This window comes from Capra hircus, chromosome 8 (assembly GCF_001704415.2).
Source record: "Capra hircus breed San Clemente chromosome 8, ASM170441v1, whole genome shotgun sequence".
Taxonomy (NCBI): domain Eukaryota; kingdom Metazoa; phylum Chordata; class Mammalia; order Artiodactyla; family Bovidae; genus Capra; species Capra hircus.
In genome coordinates, this window is record NC_030815.1 from 105942284 (window position 1) to 105956514 (window position 14231).

Genomic DNA, 14231 nt, shown 5'->3' on the forward strand with positions numbered 1-14231 from the left:
TGACAAGGATGTCTCAGGTCAAACCTCTCTGCTGACAGACTAGCTTGTGTGACAACCTCTCAATCATAAACAGCACAGAGAGTTTGGAGTATTAGCATAGGGCTTTTTTCAATGAGTCAATGATTGCCATCAGGCATCCATATCCTTAGGCACCTGGGAATATATTAATCAATGTATTTGGAATATAGAAAAGGAAATATAGTAGTTTTTGATGTTAGCAATACTAGACTTTTTGAGTTAATGAATCTTCTCTTTTGTTATAGATCACTGAACTTTGTTATAAATCACTGTGTCCTTGCTATGCAAAAATGTAACTTTATCACTATCTTAAGACAAAACAGATCTTAAGGGGAAACATTGGTGAAGGGTTTACATTTGTTGAGCCAATATTTGCTGCTAAATCTCCATATTCCTGCCCTTACAATGAATATAACTAGCATATAGGAGAAATAAGTATTAACCTTTAAGATTAATCATGTTAAAACTTAGGTTAAGTAAATTCCTTTCTTGATTGTAACTCACTACACCCTCACCCTATAGAATGCAACTTTATTTGGAGGGTGGCGCCTGATTTAAGAAAAAATCACCCCTGGAAAAATAAGTTTTCTGGTTAACTGACCAGTATCAGAAAGGGCCATAAAATGTCAGCAGACCTCATGGCCAGAAGATGATTGAACTCATAAGACCTTTGTATAATTTTATATGAAGCACCTGATTGTGACAAGGGTCAGGTCTGCTGACCCCCGCGTGACTCTGTATTCATCCCTATGTATAACAAAAAGGTATATAAACAAACCTGAAAAATAAAGAAATCAGATCAGTTTCTGGAAAGACTGATTCCCCCGTGTCATTTCTTTCTCGCTCCCCGTTTTCCTAGCTGAATTCAGCCTCTTTTTCTACTACACTATCTGTTTCTAATCTCCCTCTATATCTGTAATTAAATAAATTTTTTCCAGTACCCTGGATCCACCGGGGCTGGACCCCGGCAGGATTTGCTTCTGAAGCCTTGTGTTCAGACCTGGCTCAATGCCTCTTAATCTCTTTAATAATTACAAAGTAGCTGACTCAGCTAACGGCTGTATATGCTATCAAAGATTCATTCACTCATTCCTTTGTCCATTTAACAAATAAAGCACTTATTAAGTGTTATTTCCTATCCTTATGCTCTTGATGAGCAAAATATGGTGTCCGCCCATGAGAACTTATTGTCCAGGAAGGAAGGGAGGAAGTTCAAGGTGGCAAATCTTATGACAAACTATGTTTTTCAATCCTCCTTTTCTTATCTTCCCATCTAGACTGTGAATTTCTTGAAGACCATGCCTTATATAACTATAGTCACCAGAGTGCTTACAGTGTAATGGAGGTTCTGAAGGTGTGTGTGTGTTGGTGTTGGAGTGTGTGTGTGTAGAATGAGGGTGGGTGAACAGAGAGAGAGAGTCGTAAGTCAAAGAGGAGCAAGCAATTCTCCCCGGGTAAATTCTAGCAGTACTTCGAGAATAAATCCATAGGAAAGGAATAAAAACACCCTTCTCCAGGTGTTTCATATACCTTTAGTTTTCCAATGGACCCCTACTTTATTTTCTTGACTTAGGAACAAAAATATCCCTGTTTGGATGCTCTGAGATTCTTCTTCGTGCTCACATCAATTTCCTCAGAGAGCAATGACTCTGAAAAGAATCTCTTCCAAAATCTCAACTTCAAAATGTCATGTTTCCTTATTTTTAAATATATACATATTTTTCTCCCCCTGGCTGTAGGAATATACATCATCTAATTAACCAAATGGATTTTCAGTTCAGCCCAATCGTTTTCTTATCTCGCATTTGAAGCTCAGCATTGCTCAGGGGACCGCACGGGCATGGAGGTCCTCATTAACTCTGATCTTCAATTACACTGATTATAAGCCTGCTCCTGTAATTGTGCAGCATAGATCAGGGGTGAGCCGGGGAGCTCGGGACACTCCGTGGTGGAGTCGGGAGAGCCAGAGGCACATCAGCCCCCAAAGACATAGAAAGCTATAGACGAGAACTAAAAATACCCCGGAAGGAGGTGTCACCAGACAGAACTGCCTGGGGAGCCAGACAGCAGTGCAAATCCCTTTCATGACACCTCCCATCATGACACAGACCTCTGAAAACCATGGAGAGAAGATTTGAAAAGAAGGCTCTGGTCACGGTGGACAACGGGGAGCCAAAGAGGGAAGAGCTGCATGGCTGAAAGATGGTCTTCACGAACAAAGCTCAGGCAACTGTTTTAGCCCAAAGTATTCAGCTCGCCCTTCTGTACCCTCTTTCTCTGGGTGTCATACAATCACAGGTTTCCTTCTCTCTATTACATCATGTAACTCCATGATGACCCCATCTGACTTAAACCTGGGGGGACTGTCTTTCCAGGCACAGGAGGGAAGACAAATTATGGGGGAGCAGAAATGAGGAACCCATCTCACCTTCAGCCCCACAAGATCCCTGAAAAATGCACTCAGTCCTACTTCACCCCTGACCCCCCATCCACAGAGCCCCAAGCCAGGCCTGAATGCATTCTGCCACTAGCCTTGGACTGAACGCTGCTTAAGGGGCGATCACTCTGTAAACGTGAGGCTAAAAACCACAGCTTGAGGGTTTGTGAGAGTGAGCAGAGACTGCGTGGTAGCTGGGGGTACTCGGTCTTGGGGAGACAGCAACAGCTCCTCTAGGGTCATGGCGTAGGAGGGTGCGGGGGTGGGGCGCGGTTCTTGTACAGTCATCTCTGAAAAGGGAATCTGCCACAAACTTCAATCCCTAACCTGAACTTCTCCTGACCGCTCTTGTTCTTTCTGTCATTCTGCTCTCTTCTCCTTGGATCAACTTCAACCTGTTTCTCTGGACTGTCTCTACTTGTCATGGGCTGACTTGAGTCCACCCTGAAATTCCTTGTTGAAGTTTTAATGCCTAGTGCCTCGGAATGTGACTGTGCTTGACGACACGACCTTTCAAGTTTTTTTTTTTTAATTATTATTATTATTGTGGAAAAAGTCACATAAAACATACTATTTTAACCATACTTAACTGATCAGTTCAGGGGCACCAAGTATATCTGCAGTATCAAGCATCTCTCATCATCATCCATCTCCCGAATTTTTCACCTTCCTAAACTCCTCAGTTTAGCTAGTGTCCACATTAAACACTGATTCCCCATCTCCCCTTCTCACCCCACCCATGTCCCTGGCATCTATCAATGTACTTTCAGACTATGAATTGGACTATTCTAGGTACCTCACATTGTAGTTTAGTTGCTAAGTCGTGTCCAACTCTTTTGCGACCCCATGGACTGTAGCCCACCTCTGGCCATGGGGTTTCCCAGGCAAGAATACTAAAGTGAGTTGTCATTTCCTTCTCCAGGGGATCTTCCTGTCCCAGGGGTCAACCCCGAGTCTCCAGCATTGGCAAGCAAATTCTTTACCACCGAGCCACCAGGAAGTCAAGGTACCTCATATGGGTGGAATCAAACAGTATTTGTCTGTACCTCATAATGACAGGATCTTTAAAGAGATAATTATGGTTAAATGAAGTCATGAGGGTGAGGACATTTCTTGTCCTTCCAAGAAAAAGAGATTAGGATACAAACACCCACAGAAGGAAGACCATGTGAAGACCAGGGAGAAGACAGCCATCAGACAGCCATTGCCAAGCCCAGGAGAGAGGTCCTCAAAAGAAACTGACCCTGACAACACCTTGATCTCAGATGTTAGCCTCCAGAACTGTGAGGAAATAAATGTCTGTTGTTTCAGCCACATCACCTGTGGAACTCTCTTATGTCAGCCTGAGCAAACTGATGTCGTACCTCTTTTTTGACAGCGACTTATCTTTTAAGCCTGGCATTTGCTCGATTTATTAACTTTTTATTTTGTGTCATGGGTCCCTATGGATCATTTCTCAGAATAAAATTTTCAAATATATAAAACATAACGCATAATATTACAGAGGAAACCGATAACTGAAATACAGCTCTATCTGTGGGCCCCGTGGGGGTTAGTGGGGTCCAGGATACAGACCCTCATTTGAGCGAAGCTATTTTCATTCATTCCACAGGTGCCCAGTCCACTGCCTGATCTGGTTCCTACCTAGCACTCCCAACATCACTGGATGGGAGAGGGAACAGCAGCTTGGTTGTGAAAGTGAAAAGTGAAAGTGAAAGTCACTCAGTCGTACCCAACACTCTACGACCCCATGGACTACAGTCCATGGAATTCTCTAGGCCAGAATACTGGAGTGGGTAGCCTTTCTCTTCTTCAGGGGATCTTCGCAACCCAGGGATCAAACCCAGGTTTCTCGCATTGCAGGCGGATTCTTTACCAGCTGAGCCACAGTGGAAGCCCACTATATGTAAAATAGGTGAACAGCAGTGACCTACTATATAGCAGGGTCGGACACGACTGAGCGACGGAACTGAACTGAACTGATGCAGCAGGAACTACACTCAGTATCTGCTGCACGTGTGCATGCTAAGTCGCTTCAGTTGTGTCTGACTCTATGGACTGTAGCCCTCCAGGCTCCTCTGTTCATGGGATTCTCCAGGTAAGACTACTGCAGTGGGTTGTCATGCCCTTCTCTACGGGATCTTCCTGATCCAGGGATCTCTTATGTCTCCTGCATTGGCAGGCAGGTTCTTTACCACTAGCACCACCTGGGATGGCTTCCCTGGTGGCTCAAACAGTAAAGAATCTGCCTGCAATGCGGGACACCTAGGTTCAATCCCTGGGTTGGGAAAATTCCCTGGAGGAGGGCATGGTAACCCACTCCAGTATTCTTGCCTGGAGGATTCCCATGGACAGAGGTGCCTGGTGGGCTACAGTCCATGAGGTCGCAGAGAGACAAGACGGAGCAACTAAATACAACACAGCACAGTACCCCCTGGGAAGCCCCCCTATCTTGCAATAACCTATGATGGAAAATAATGTGAAAAATAATACTAACTGTTCACGTTGCCATACACTTGAAACTAACACAACATTGCAAATTAATGAGGCTTCAATAAAAATTAAATTTAAAAAGAATAAAAGAGTAGATTCCATGGAAATAAGCTGTCATAAGCTAGAGATCCTTCAATGGGAAGATGAAATGTTAATATACTTGTGAGGCCCATGTCATATAAGAGATACGCAAGAATCCATTACTAGATGTCCCAGGAAAGGAAGCACGGATATAGACAGGCCTCTGGTATTCTATGTTAGAAAAAGACATACTTCCAAATAAACTTGTTTCAAAGTGTTGCTCCCTCTCCCCAAATAGAGGTCTGAAGTGCCAGATCCATATTTGCTCCAGGCAATTGTTGTGTTTCTACTATTTTCTGTCTTCCCCAACTCAAATTGTGATCAAAGTCTGGCTAAAACAGATTGCCACAGAATTCTACAGGTTTTTACGTATCCCTGCTCTTGCTTCAAAGTTGAGTTAGGGGTATTTGAGTCTGAACAAAAGAGGTTTGAAGTGTTGAAATCTCAAAAAATTATTTCTCTCCCCAGGGAATAACAATTTGGTATCAAGCTAGGCAGCAGGGAAAAAGAACAAAGTCATAAAACGCTTCTCGTTTTTAAGTAACTTAAAATTTTAAAGCATAATTGTGGAGATTAAAAGCAGCTATTTACTTTTAATAATTCAGTTATTTTGTCTCCCTTTCTTTTTTTTTTAAAAATGCCTTCATTAGTTCATTGGGAATTTATGCATCAAACCCAATCTTGGTATCAGATTTCTTTTTGATCTAAGATCAGTGCTTCTTGAATGAACCTGATAGACAGTTGCTCAGAAAACTCAAAGATCCTTTAGCTCTGCTTTGCTAATATTGAAAAACTTTCTTCTCTGTCAGTTGCTCACATAAGACACAAACTTAGGTAGAAGGGAAAGGTCTGGATTTTGGAGTCAAACAAGCATGGATTAAATCCTAGCCCAGGCATTCAATAACTGAGTGACCTTGGAACAAATCACTTAATCTTGGCAGGACTCCTCAATTTCCATATCTATACAACAGGAATAGTTATTTTATGGAGCTTCTATGACTATTAAATAAAATATATTTGAATTGCCTAAGGACAGGACTGTGCCTGGCTAGGGCCTCTGCATTGCACTATTCCAGGGAAAAAAAAACTTACACAGCAAAAATGCATTCTATGCATTATAATATTAATACGTCTATCGATGTGTTCAGTCGCTCAGTTGTGTCTGACTCTGCGCCCCCATGGACTAGAGTCTGCCAGACTCCTATGTCCATAGAATTTATCCAGGCAGGAATCCTGTCCTGAATATTCATTGGAAGGACTGATGCTGAAGCTAAAACTCCAATACTTTGGCCACCTGATGTGAAGAACTGACTCCAATATAGTATTGTAAAGTGAAATAAATAAATAAATAATAAAAAAAGAAAAGACCCTGATGCTAGGAAAGACGGAAGGCAGGTGAAGGGGACAACAGAGGATGAGACGGTTGGATGGCACCCCAACTCGATGGACATGAGTTTGAGCAAGCTCTGAGAGTTGGTGATGGACAGGGAAGCGTGGTGTGCTGCAGTCCATGGGATCGCAAAGAGCCGGACATAACTGAGCAACAGAACTGAAGAATCCTGTAGTGGGCTGCCGTTTCCTACTCTAGGGGATCTTCCTGATTCAGGGCTCAGACCTGTATCTCTTGCATCTCCTGCACTGGCAGGGCAGTTCAGTTCAGCCGCTCAGTCGTGTCCGACTCTTTGCGACCCCATGAATCGCAGCACGCCAGGCCTCCCTGTCTATCACCAACTCCTGGAGTTCACTCAGACTCACGTCCATCGAGTCCGTGATGCCACATAGTCATCTCATCCTCCGTCGTCCCCTTCTCCTCCTGCCCCCAATTCCTCCCAGCATCAGAGTCTTTTCCAATGAGTCAACTCTTCGCAAGAGGTGGCCAAAGTCCTGGAGTTTCAGCTTGAGCATCATTCCTTCCAAAGAAATCCCAGGACTCCTTTAGGATGGACTGGGTGGATCTCCTTGCAGTCCAAGGGACTCTCAAGAGTCTTCTCTGACATCACAGTTCAAAAGCATCAATTCTTCGGCGCTCAGCCTTCTTCACAGTCCAACTCTCACATCCATACTTGACCACTGGAAAAACCATAGCCCTGAACTAGATGGACCTTTGTTGGCAAAGTAACATCTCTGCTTTTCAGTATGCTATCTAGATTGGTCATAACTTTTCCAAGGAGCAGGTGGATTCTTTTCCACTAGCACCACCTGGGAAGCCCTTGTCTATCCATATATATTATTGTGTATTTCATATATACAACTGTATAAATGAGTGTGTCTATGTATATATGCTTGCATATGTTTACACACACATAAACACAGATAATTCTGTGAAAAATTGCATCCTATGTAGATGTTGCTCCTGGAGTTGTGCAACATGGTAGCCTTGCCTGGGAAAGAGTCAGACAATAGCTTTATTTAAAAAAAGAAAAACTTTCTTCCATCTACCCAAGAATGCTCATTTCCTCTGTGTGGATTCATGGCTTATCTCAACAGCACCTGCTCTGATTTTCTCAATTTCCTGGGGCAAGTTGGGTAGGGCAGGAAGAAGCACTAGTACTTTACGATATGTTGCAGGAACTCTACTCAATAATTTGACCCATATGGGAAACTATTATTTCTTAAAAAGAGTGGGTATATGTATATGCATAACTGATTCACCTTGTTGTATAACAGAAACTAACACAACATTGTTAATCAACTGTGTGTGTGCTGTGTGCGTGCTCAGTCGCTTCAGTTGGGTCGAACTCTTTGTGACTCTATGGACGGTAGCTGCCAAGCTCCTCTGTCCATGGGGTTCTCCAGGCAAGAATACTGGAGTGGACTGCCACGCCCTCCTCTGGGGAATCTTCCCGATCCAGGGATCAGAAATGAACTATACTCCAACGAAAAACTGTTCAAAAAGAGATGTGTTTCAGGAATGAGGTAACAGTGTAGAGGCCCTAGAGAAATGCCTGGCACATATTAGGTTCAAAAAATTTGTAATGAAAACACAAAATGTATGGCTAAGACACGACTGACTGGATGGATGAGCAAATGCATGACTGCCCGTGTGATTTTCCAGATGCAGTAGCTTGCCTATGTTCCCCCTTCTTCTAGTCCACCCTTTTCTATGAAATACGCTTCTTTTTGCCTTTCCTAAGCTGCACGAATGTCAGGGGCTGTTTGGCAAAGACGACTCACAACTGTGAGCACTAAGAATAACCATATTAGCAATTCCTCCCAGATCTGTCTCATTACTACGCTGTGGGTTCGACGCCAGTCGGCCAAATCAGCGCCCGGCGCCCGCCTGCTCTTGAGGCTCTCAGTCACTGCCTGCGTGCATTCCTTTCTCTCCAGATCGCTTACCCTATCTTCTCTTCTCGTTTGAATTCAGTGGGAAAACCACAGACCTGGGAATTGGCAAACCTGAATTCAAAAAGTGCCCTTCCCACTTATTCTTTGGATAACCTTGTGTGTTAGTTGCTCAGCCGTGTCCGACTCTGCAACCCCACGGACTGTGCCTGCCAGGCTCCACTGTCCATGGAATTCTCCAGGCAAGAATACTGGAGTGGGTTGTCATTCCCTTTTCCAGGGGATCATCCCAACCCAGGGATGAAACCTGAGTCTCCTGCACTGCAGGCAGATTTTTTAACCATCGGAACGACCAGGGAAGCCCTTGAATAACCTTGGGATCTGATTAATATTCTGTTTCTCAGCTTCTTCATCTAAAGGAAGATGAATAATATTTACCTTGTAGCATTTGCAGGAATACCACATGTGACCGTGTGCAACTTTTCAAATGGACATTTTCTTTATCACTGCTGTTGCTATTAATCTAATTGATCCTAGAAATAACTCTGGAGGGTAAATGTTACTTTTAGCCCCATTTTACAGACAAGGAAATTGAAACTGAAGGGTGTCAAAGGTACATGTTTTAAATTGCACAGCTAGGAAGCTGACTGATTCGATCCCAAATCAGAACTCATCCCATCTGTCCCTGGGTCTAGAGCTCTGGCTGTAACACCAGGTTATGTTCTATTCCCCTCCCTTCAGGGAAAACCAATCCACGCTACTAAGATGCAGACTCTGTGTGTGTGCGCGTGTGTGAGTGAGATTTTGGCTTCTGTCAATATCCATCTCTGACTATTTCTCTAAGTACAGAGCTTCTCTTGGTAGCTGTTGAAACATAAATCAGACCATGCTGAGAGTGTGTATGTGCTAGCGAGAGAGAAATGGCAGAGGGAAGGTGACATAATATTGTAATTCAACACTTAATATCTCCAAAGCCATGTAATACATCCTCTTGATATTTCCAGAATATATTTTCTGGAAACTGGACAATAATTCAAATTAATGCTAAGCCTAAATCTAATTGTTTTATGGTGCTACAGAGCACTACATGGGGCAAGGCTTCCAAAAATCAGAGGTTCCAACAGTCATGTTGATGGAACGGATTTCAGCGTCTGGCACAGATGAGAACAGCTGCCTAAATATAGAAGGCTGCTACCTGGAGCAACATGACAAAGGAGGCTCGGCTTCGTCCCACGCTAGGCCAGCCTCCCGTGAATTCTGGGCAAGATAAGGAGACAAAGGATAAGATTTGTATTTGAGGACCAGATGAAGGTCTTGAGGTTCAAACGAGATAAAGGATGACTGAGATCTACTTTTCCGGTAGATGTCATGTGAAGCAAGAGTTCTTTCACTCTGTCCCCAGAAGGAGGAGGTTGGGATACAGCTTCAGGGAGCTGGGTTCTGGAGTCAGACAGGACTAGTTGGAGCCCCAAACCTGCCAGCTGACGGACTTATGCCAGTTACCTGACTTTGTGAGCCTCGGGGCTCCTCTTCTATCAAATGTGGACAACAATAACTGCCACATCCTCCACACACCACACTGAGATGTCACAGTCAATGCAGAAAGCAAGCTGCTGAAGAATATGTGGAATCTGATGTCAAGCTTGAAATGAACAAGCAGTAATTCAGCGTGTGCGTGCGTGTGTGTGTGCATATGTGTATGTATGAATCTTTGTCAGTATAGGAATAGTAAAAATTCAAAAGGTCTACATTGAAAGAGTTGTCAACCAAACAGATCAAGGCCAGGAATATGAATAAAGGCATATTTAACACTTACGTCACTCACTCTTGTTTTGCTTTTCATACCAAGACCACTGTTGCTGCTGCTACAATTCCTATTGCTAATAGCAGTATACCAACAACTTCAGAAGACTTAGAGAAGAATGAAAGTAATACAGTCAATCCTAAAGGAGATCAACCCTGAATATTCATTGGCAGGGCTGATGCTGAAGCTGAGGCACCAATACTTTGGCCACCTGATGTGAAGAGCTGACTCACTGGAAAAGATTGCAGGCTGGAGGAGAAGGGGACGACAGAGGATGAGATGCTTGGAGGGCATCACTGACTCAATGGACATGAGTTTGAGCAAACTCTGGGAGGTGGTGAAGGACAGGGAAGCCTGGCGTGCTGCAGTCCATGGGGCCAGAAAAAGCTGGACACAACTGAGTGACTGAACAACAACAATATGCATATATTAATGATATTGACTCAGACACATAGTAGGTAGCCGAAATGTGCTTCCTATTTCCTTGTTTGTCCTTGACAACTAAGGAATGTGTTCTCCTTCCCTTGAACTAGGAGAGGCACTGGGTAAAGGCAGGCAGCAACTGGTAACTGGTTCTGCTTCTGCTTCCATGCATGACCTTCTTAGCCCACCCACCCCCTTGCCTTTGCTCAGGTTGTTCCCATATCCTGGAGCATCCTCCTCACCTTACCTGTCCTCCCAGACCCAGCCACAGTCAATTCATCCTTCCTGGTTCTCTCACCTGGAAGTGGCCTGTCCATCTGCCCCAGCGGCCAGGCATATGCAGCTCTCCACTTACACGATTCTCACTGTTAGTGGATTTGAGTTCAGCACACCCTTACTGAGTCTTCCTCATGCGACAAGGTTTAGGCAGGCTGATGTCTTTGGAAGAGACTGAACTACCCAAGGGACCACCCATGTTTAACTCATCTTCAAATCGTGGTTCCTTAGCACAGTGTGTTTGGCACTTAGCAGGTAACCAGTAAACATTTTGGATGAATGGATGGATGAGTAGATGGAAGGACAGACGGATGAAGTGACAAATGGTGTTTTCAGCTCTTTGAAGAACACTGCCTCAGATGTTACCTGAGAACCAAAGAAGGAGATCAAAGGAGTCAATCCTAAAGGAAAATCCACCGTGAACATTCATTGGAAGGACTGATGCTGAAGCTGAAGATGCAGTACACTGACCACCTGAGGCAAAGAGCCGACTCACTGGAAAAAGACCCTGATGCTGGGAGAGATGGAAAGCAGAAGGGGAAGGCGGCAGCAGAGGATGAGACGGTTGGATGGCATCATCGACTCAACGGACACGAATTGGAGCAGACTCTGGGAGATGGTAAAGGACAAGGAAGCTTGGTTTGCTGAAATCCACGGGGTCACAGAGTCAGACATGACTTGGCGCCTGAACAACGAGACCTCACAGTTTTGCCCCTATACTTCCCAACGGTGCTTCCAATTCCACCTGACACTGACTAACGTTAGTAACAGGCAATGTTTGCTTAGCATTTAAGACACTGTAAGCTGTGGTATATATACACAATGGGGTATTACTCAGCCATTAAAAAGTATACATTTGAATCAGTTCTAATGAGGTGGATGAAACTGGAGCCGATTATAGAGTGAAGTAAGCCAGAAAGAAAAACACCAATACAGTATACTAACGAATATATATGGAATTTAGAAAGATGGTAACGATAACCCTGTATGTAAGACAGCAAAAGAGACACAGATGTAGAGAACAGACTTTTGGACTCTGTGGGAGAGGGAGAGGGTGGGATGATTTGGGAGAATGGCATTGAAACATGTATAATATCATATATGAAACAAATCACCAGTCCAGGTTCGATGCAGGATAGAGGATGCTTGGGGCTGGTGCACTGGGACGACCCAGAGGGATGGTACGGGGAGGGAGGAGGGAGGGGGGTTCAGGATGGGGAACACGTGTACACCTGTGGAGGATTCATGTTGATGTATGGCAAAACCAATACAATATTGTAAAGTAATTAGCCTCCTATTAAAATAAATAAATTTAAATTTAAAAAAAGGACACTCTGTAAAGCCTTTACACCCAATATCTTACTTGATCCTCACAGTAAGAGGGCTTGGGGGTTCTGGAGTCAGACAGCTAGTGAGTGTGGGCAAACCTACTACCAGCTTTGGGACTCAGTTTCCCCATTTGAATAGAATTAAAATAATGACAGTAACTACCTCTAGGGTTACTGTCAGGAAGAAGAAACTTAAGGAATGAAAAAAAAGAGAGAGTAGCTGGTATTTGTTTATCCTCTATCGACATGCATGTTTGTCCCGCAAAGTTATTCTCACCCCCATGTCATATATGAAGATATCGAAGGCATAAAAAAGAGTTTATTGCCCAAGTCCACATAATTATTTAATTAGAAACCTGGCATTGAGTCCAGATACACAGACTCCAAGGACGGTGCTTCATCTAAAACCGGCACTTTACTTTTCAGCAGTCGGTGGAGTTTAAGTCTGAACTCGTTTATTCATATGGTTGGCGAAAGTTTGTTGAGCACCATACCTATGCCAGGCCTGGTTGTAAGAACTGGGCATTCAGCAGGGAACACAAAAGACACAGCACCACAGCACTTGACTATAGAGAATGTATGAGAGCATTAAACAAGGAAATGCGCCAACACGTGCATGAGTACAAGTGAGAAGGCGTGCTGCAGAGACAGAGACACACGAACTGCTGTGAAGACCCAGCGGGCTCTGTGCGTGCGGGGCAGGGGGCGGGGGGAGGAGCGAAACGGAAATAAAGTTTCTTGCAAATAATAATAATAATGTGAAGTTCTAAGGCAGAAAATTGTTTGGTTCTGTTTTTGATTGAACCAGCAGTACAGCAAATGAGGTGATGCGTGAGATTTGGCATGCGTTTTTGCTTTTGCTTTCAAACTTAATTGTCCGCTAAGTGTTTGAAAGAGCACAGTTAAATACCCAAACTAGGATTCCGTGTCTGAACCCAACCCCACAGTGTAGTTGACAGTTTACACAACAGGATCAGGTTTTACCAAAGGCCACAAAACAGACCAAACACAGACTAACATCATTTCACTTTTGCAAAGACCTAGTCAATTTTCTCTCTCCTTTTTTGTTGTTAAAATCATTTCGATGATGATACCCTTCTGTCTTTTTATAGATGGAGAATCCAGTGCGGTGTTTAAGAGCAGGACAATGGAGTCAGGCGGCCAGTTTTCATGTTCCAGCTGGGCCACAAACTAACCCAGTGATAACAATCCAGTTAAATGGGCCTTGGTTCCTCAGCTATAAAACTGTGGATAATAATCTCATAGGAATGTGGGTGGTAATGTATGCAAATTAAATTTCCATTGTTTCAAATTACTCACTTTTAATGTAAATGAGGTCATCTATGTAAAGTCCTTAAAATAGTACCTGGCACATAATAAATGCTTAATTAGTGTTAGCTATTCTTATACAATTTCTACTTACATATATTTGATAACCCTGTTGTGGAATACAAGGGAATGTTGCTTTGCTCAAAATTTAGTTTGGCAAAAACAAACATAATAATAGGAACTCCTGCTTAAGCTTTCAATATAAGTGCAAACAAAAGCTGTTTCTGTGACTCATTTCTATTTTCTGAATTGCCTGTTCTTCTCTGGACCTCAGTCAGGAGTCAGTCTTTAGCCAGGCCATGGGTACATGCACATCAGATCGTGTGTGTGTACCAACAAGAACACATAGCTTCTGTTGCTTCCAAGGGCTGCAAAGAAAGGACATTAAAAGTGAGTGATTTGAAAGAACTGAAATTTAATTAAAAACAAAATTAAAAGTTGTTCCAAGCCTGGCGCTTCAGCCAGAAAGACTCAGAGGAAATTAGTAAGTGCTACTAATAGCTGGATCGAATTCACAAACCTCCATGAAGAGAGTCGGAGGAGAGAAGATGCATACTCTTTAGACGAAACAATTAAAGATCACTTCTGAGAAATAATCATGAACAGTATCCCAGGGCAAAAAGGAACATTATTTGCTGGTATGTTTCTTTGTGACTTTCTCATTTCCATTATGGGAAAGTGCCCTGAGATTTCCCCAAGTAGCATCTTCTATAGTAACAGAGAGGGACATTGATTTTAAAACGCAGACTTAAATGAG

The 14231-nt window shown here is 43.4% G+C and overlaps 1 protein-coding gene across 2 annotated transcripts in view; it reads right to left on the reverse strand.

The window, feature by feature from the left end:
* Nucleotides 1–14231, reverse strand: part of ASTN2 (astrotactin 2) — a 1019535-nt gene that overhangs the window by 586434 nt on the left and 418870 nt on the right. The gene's annotated exons all lie outside the window — the stretch shown is intronic.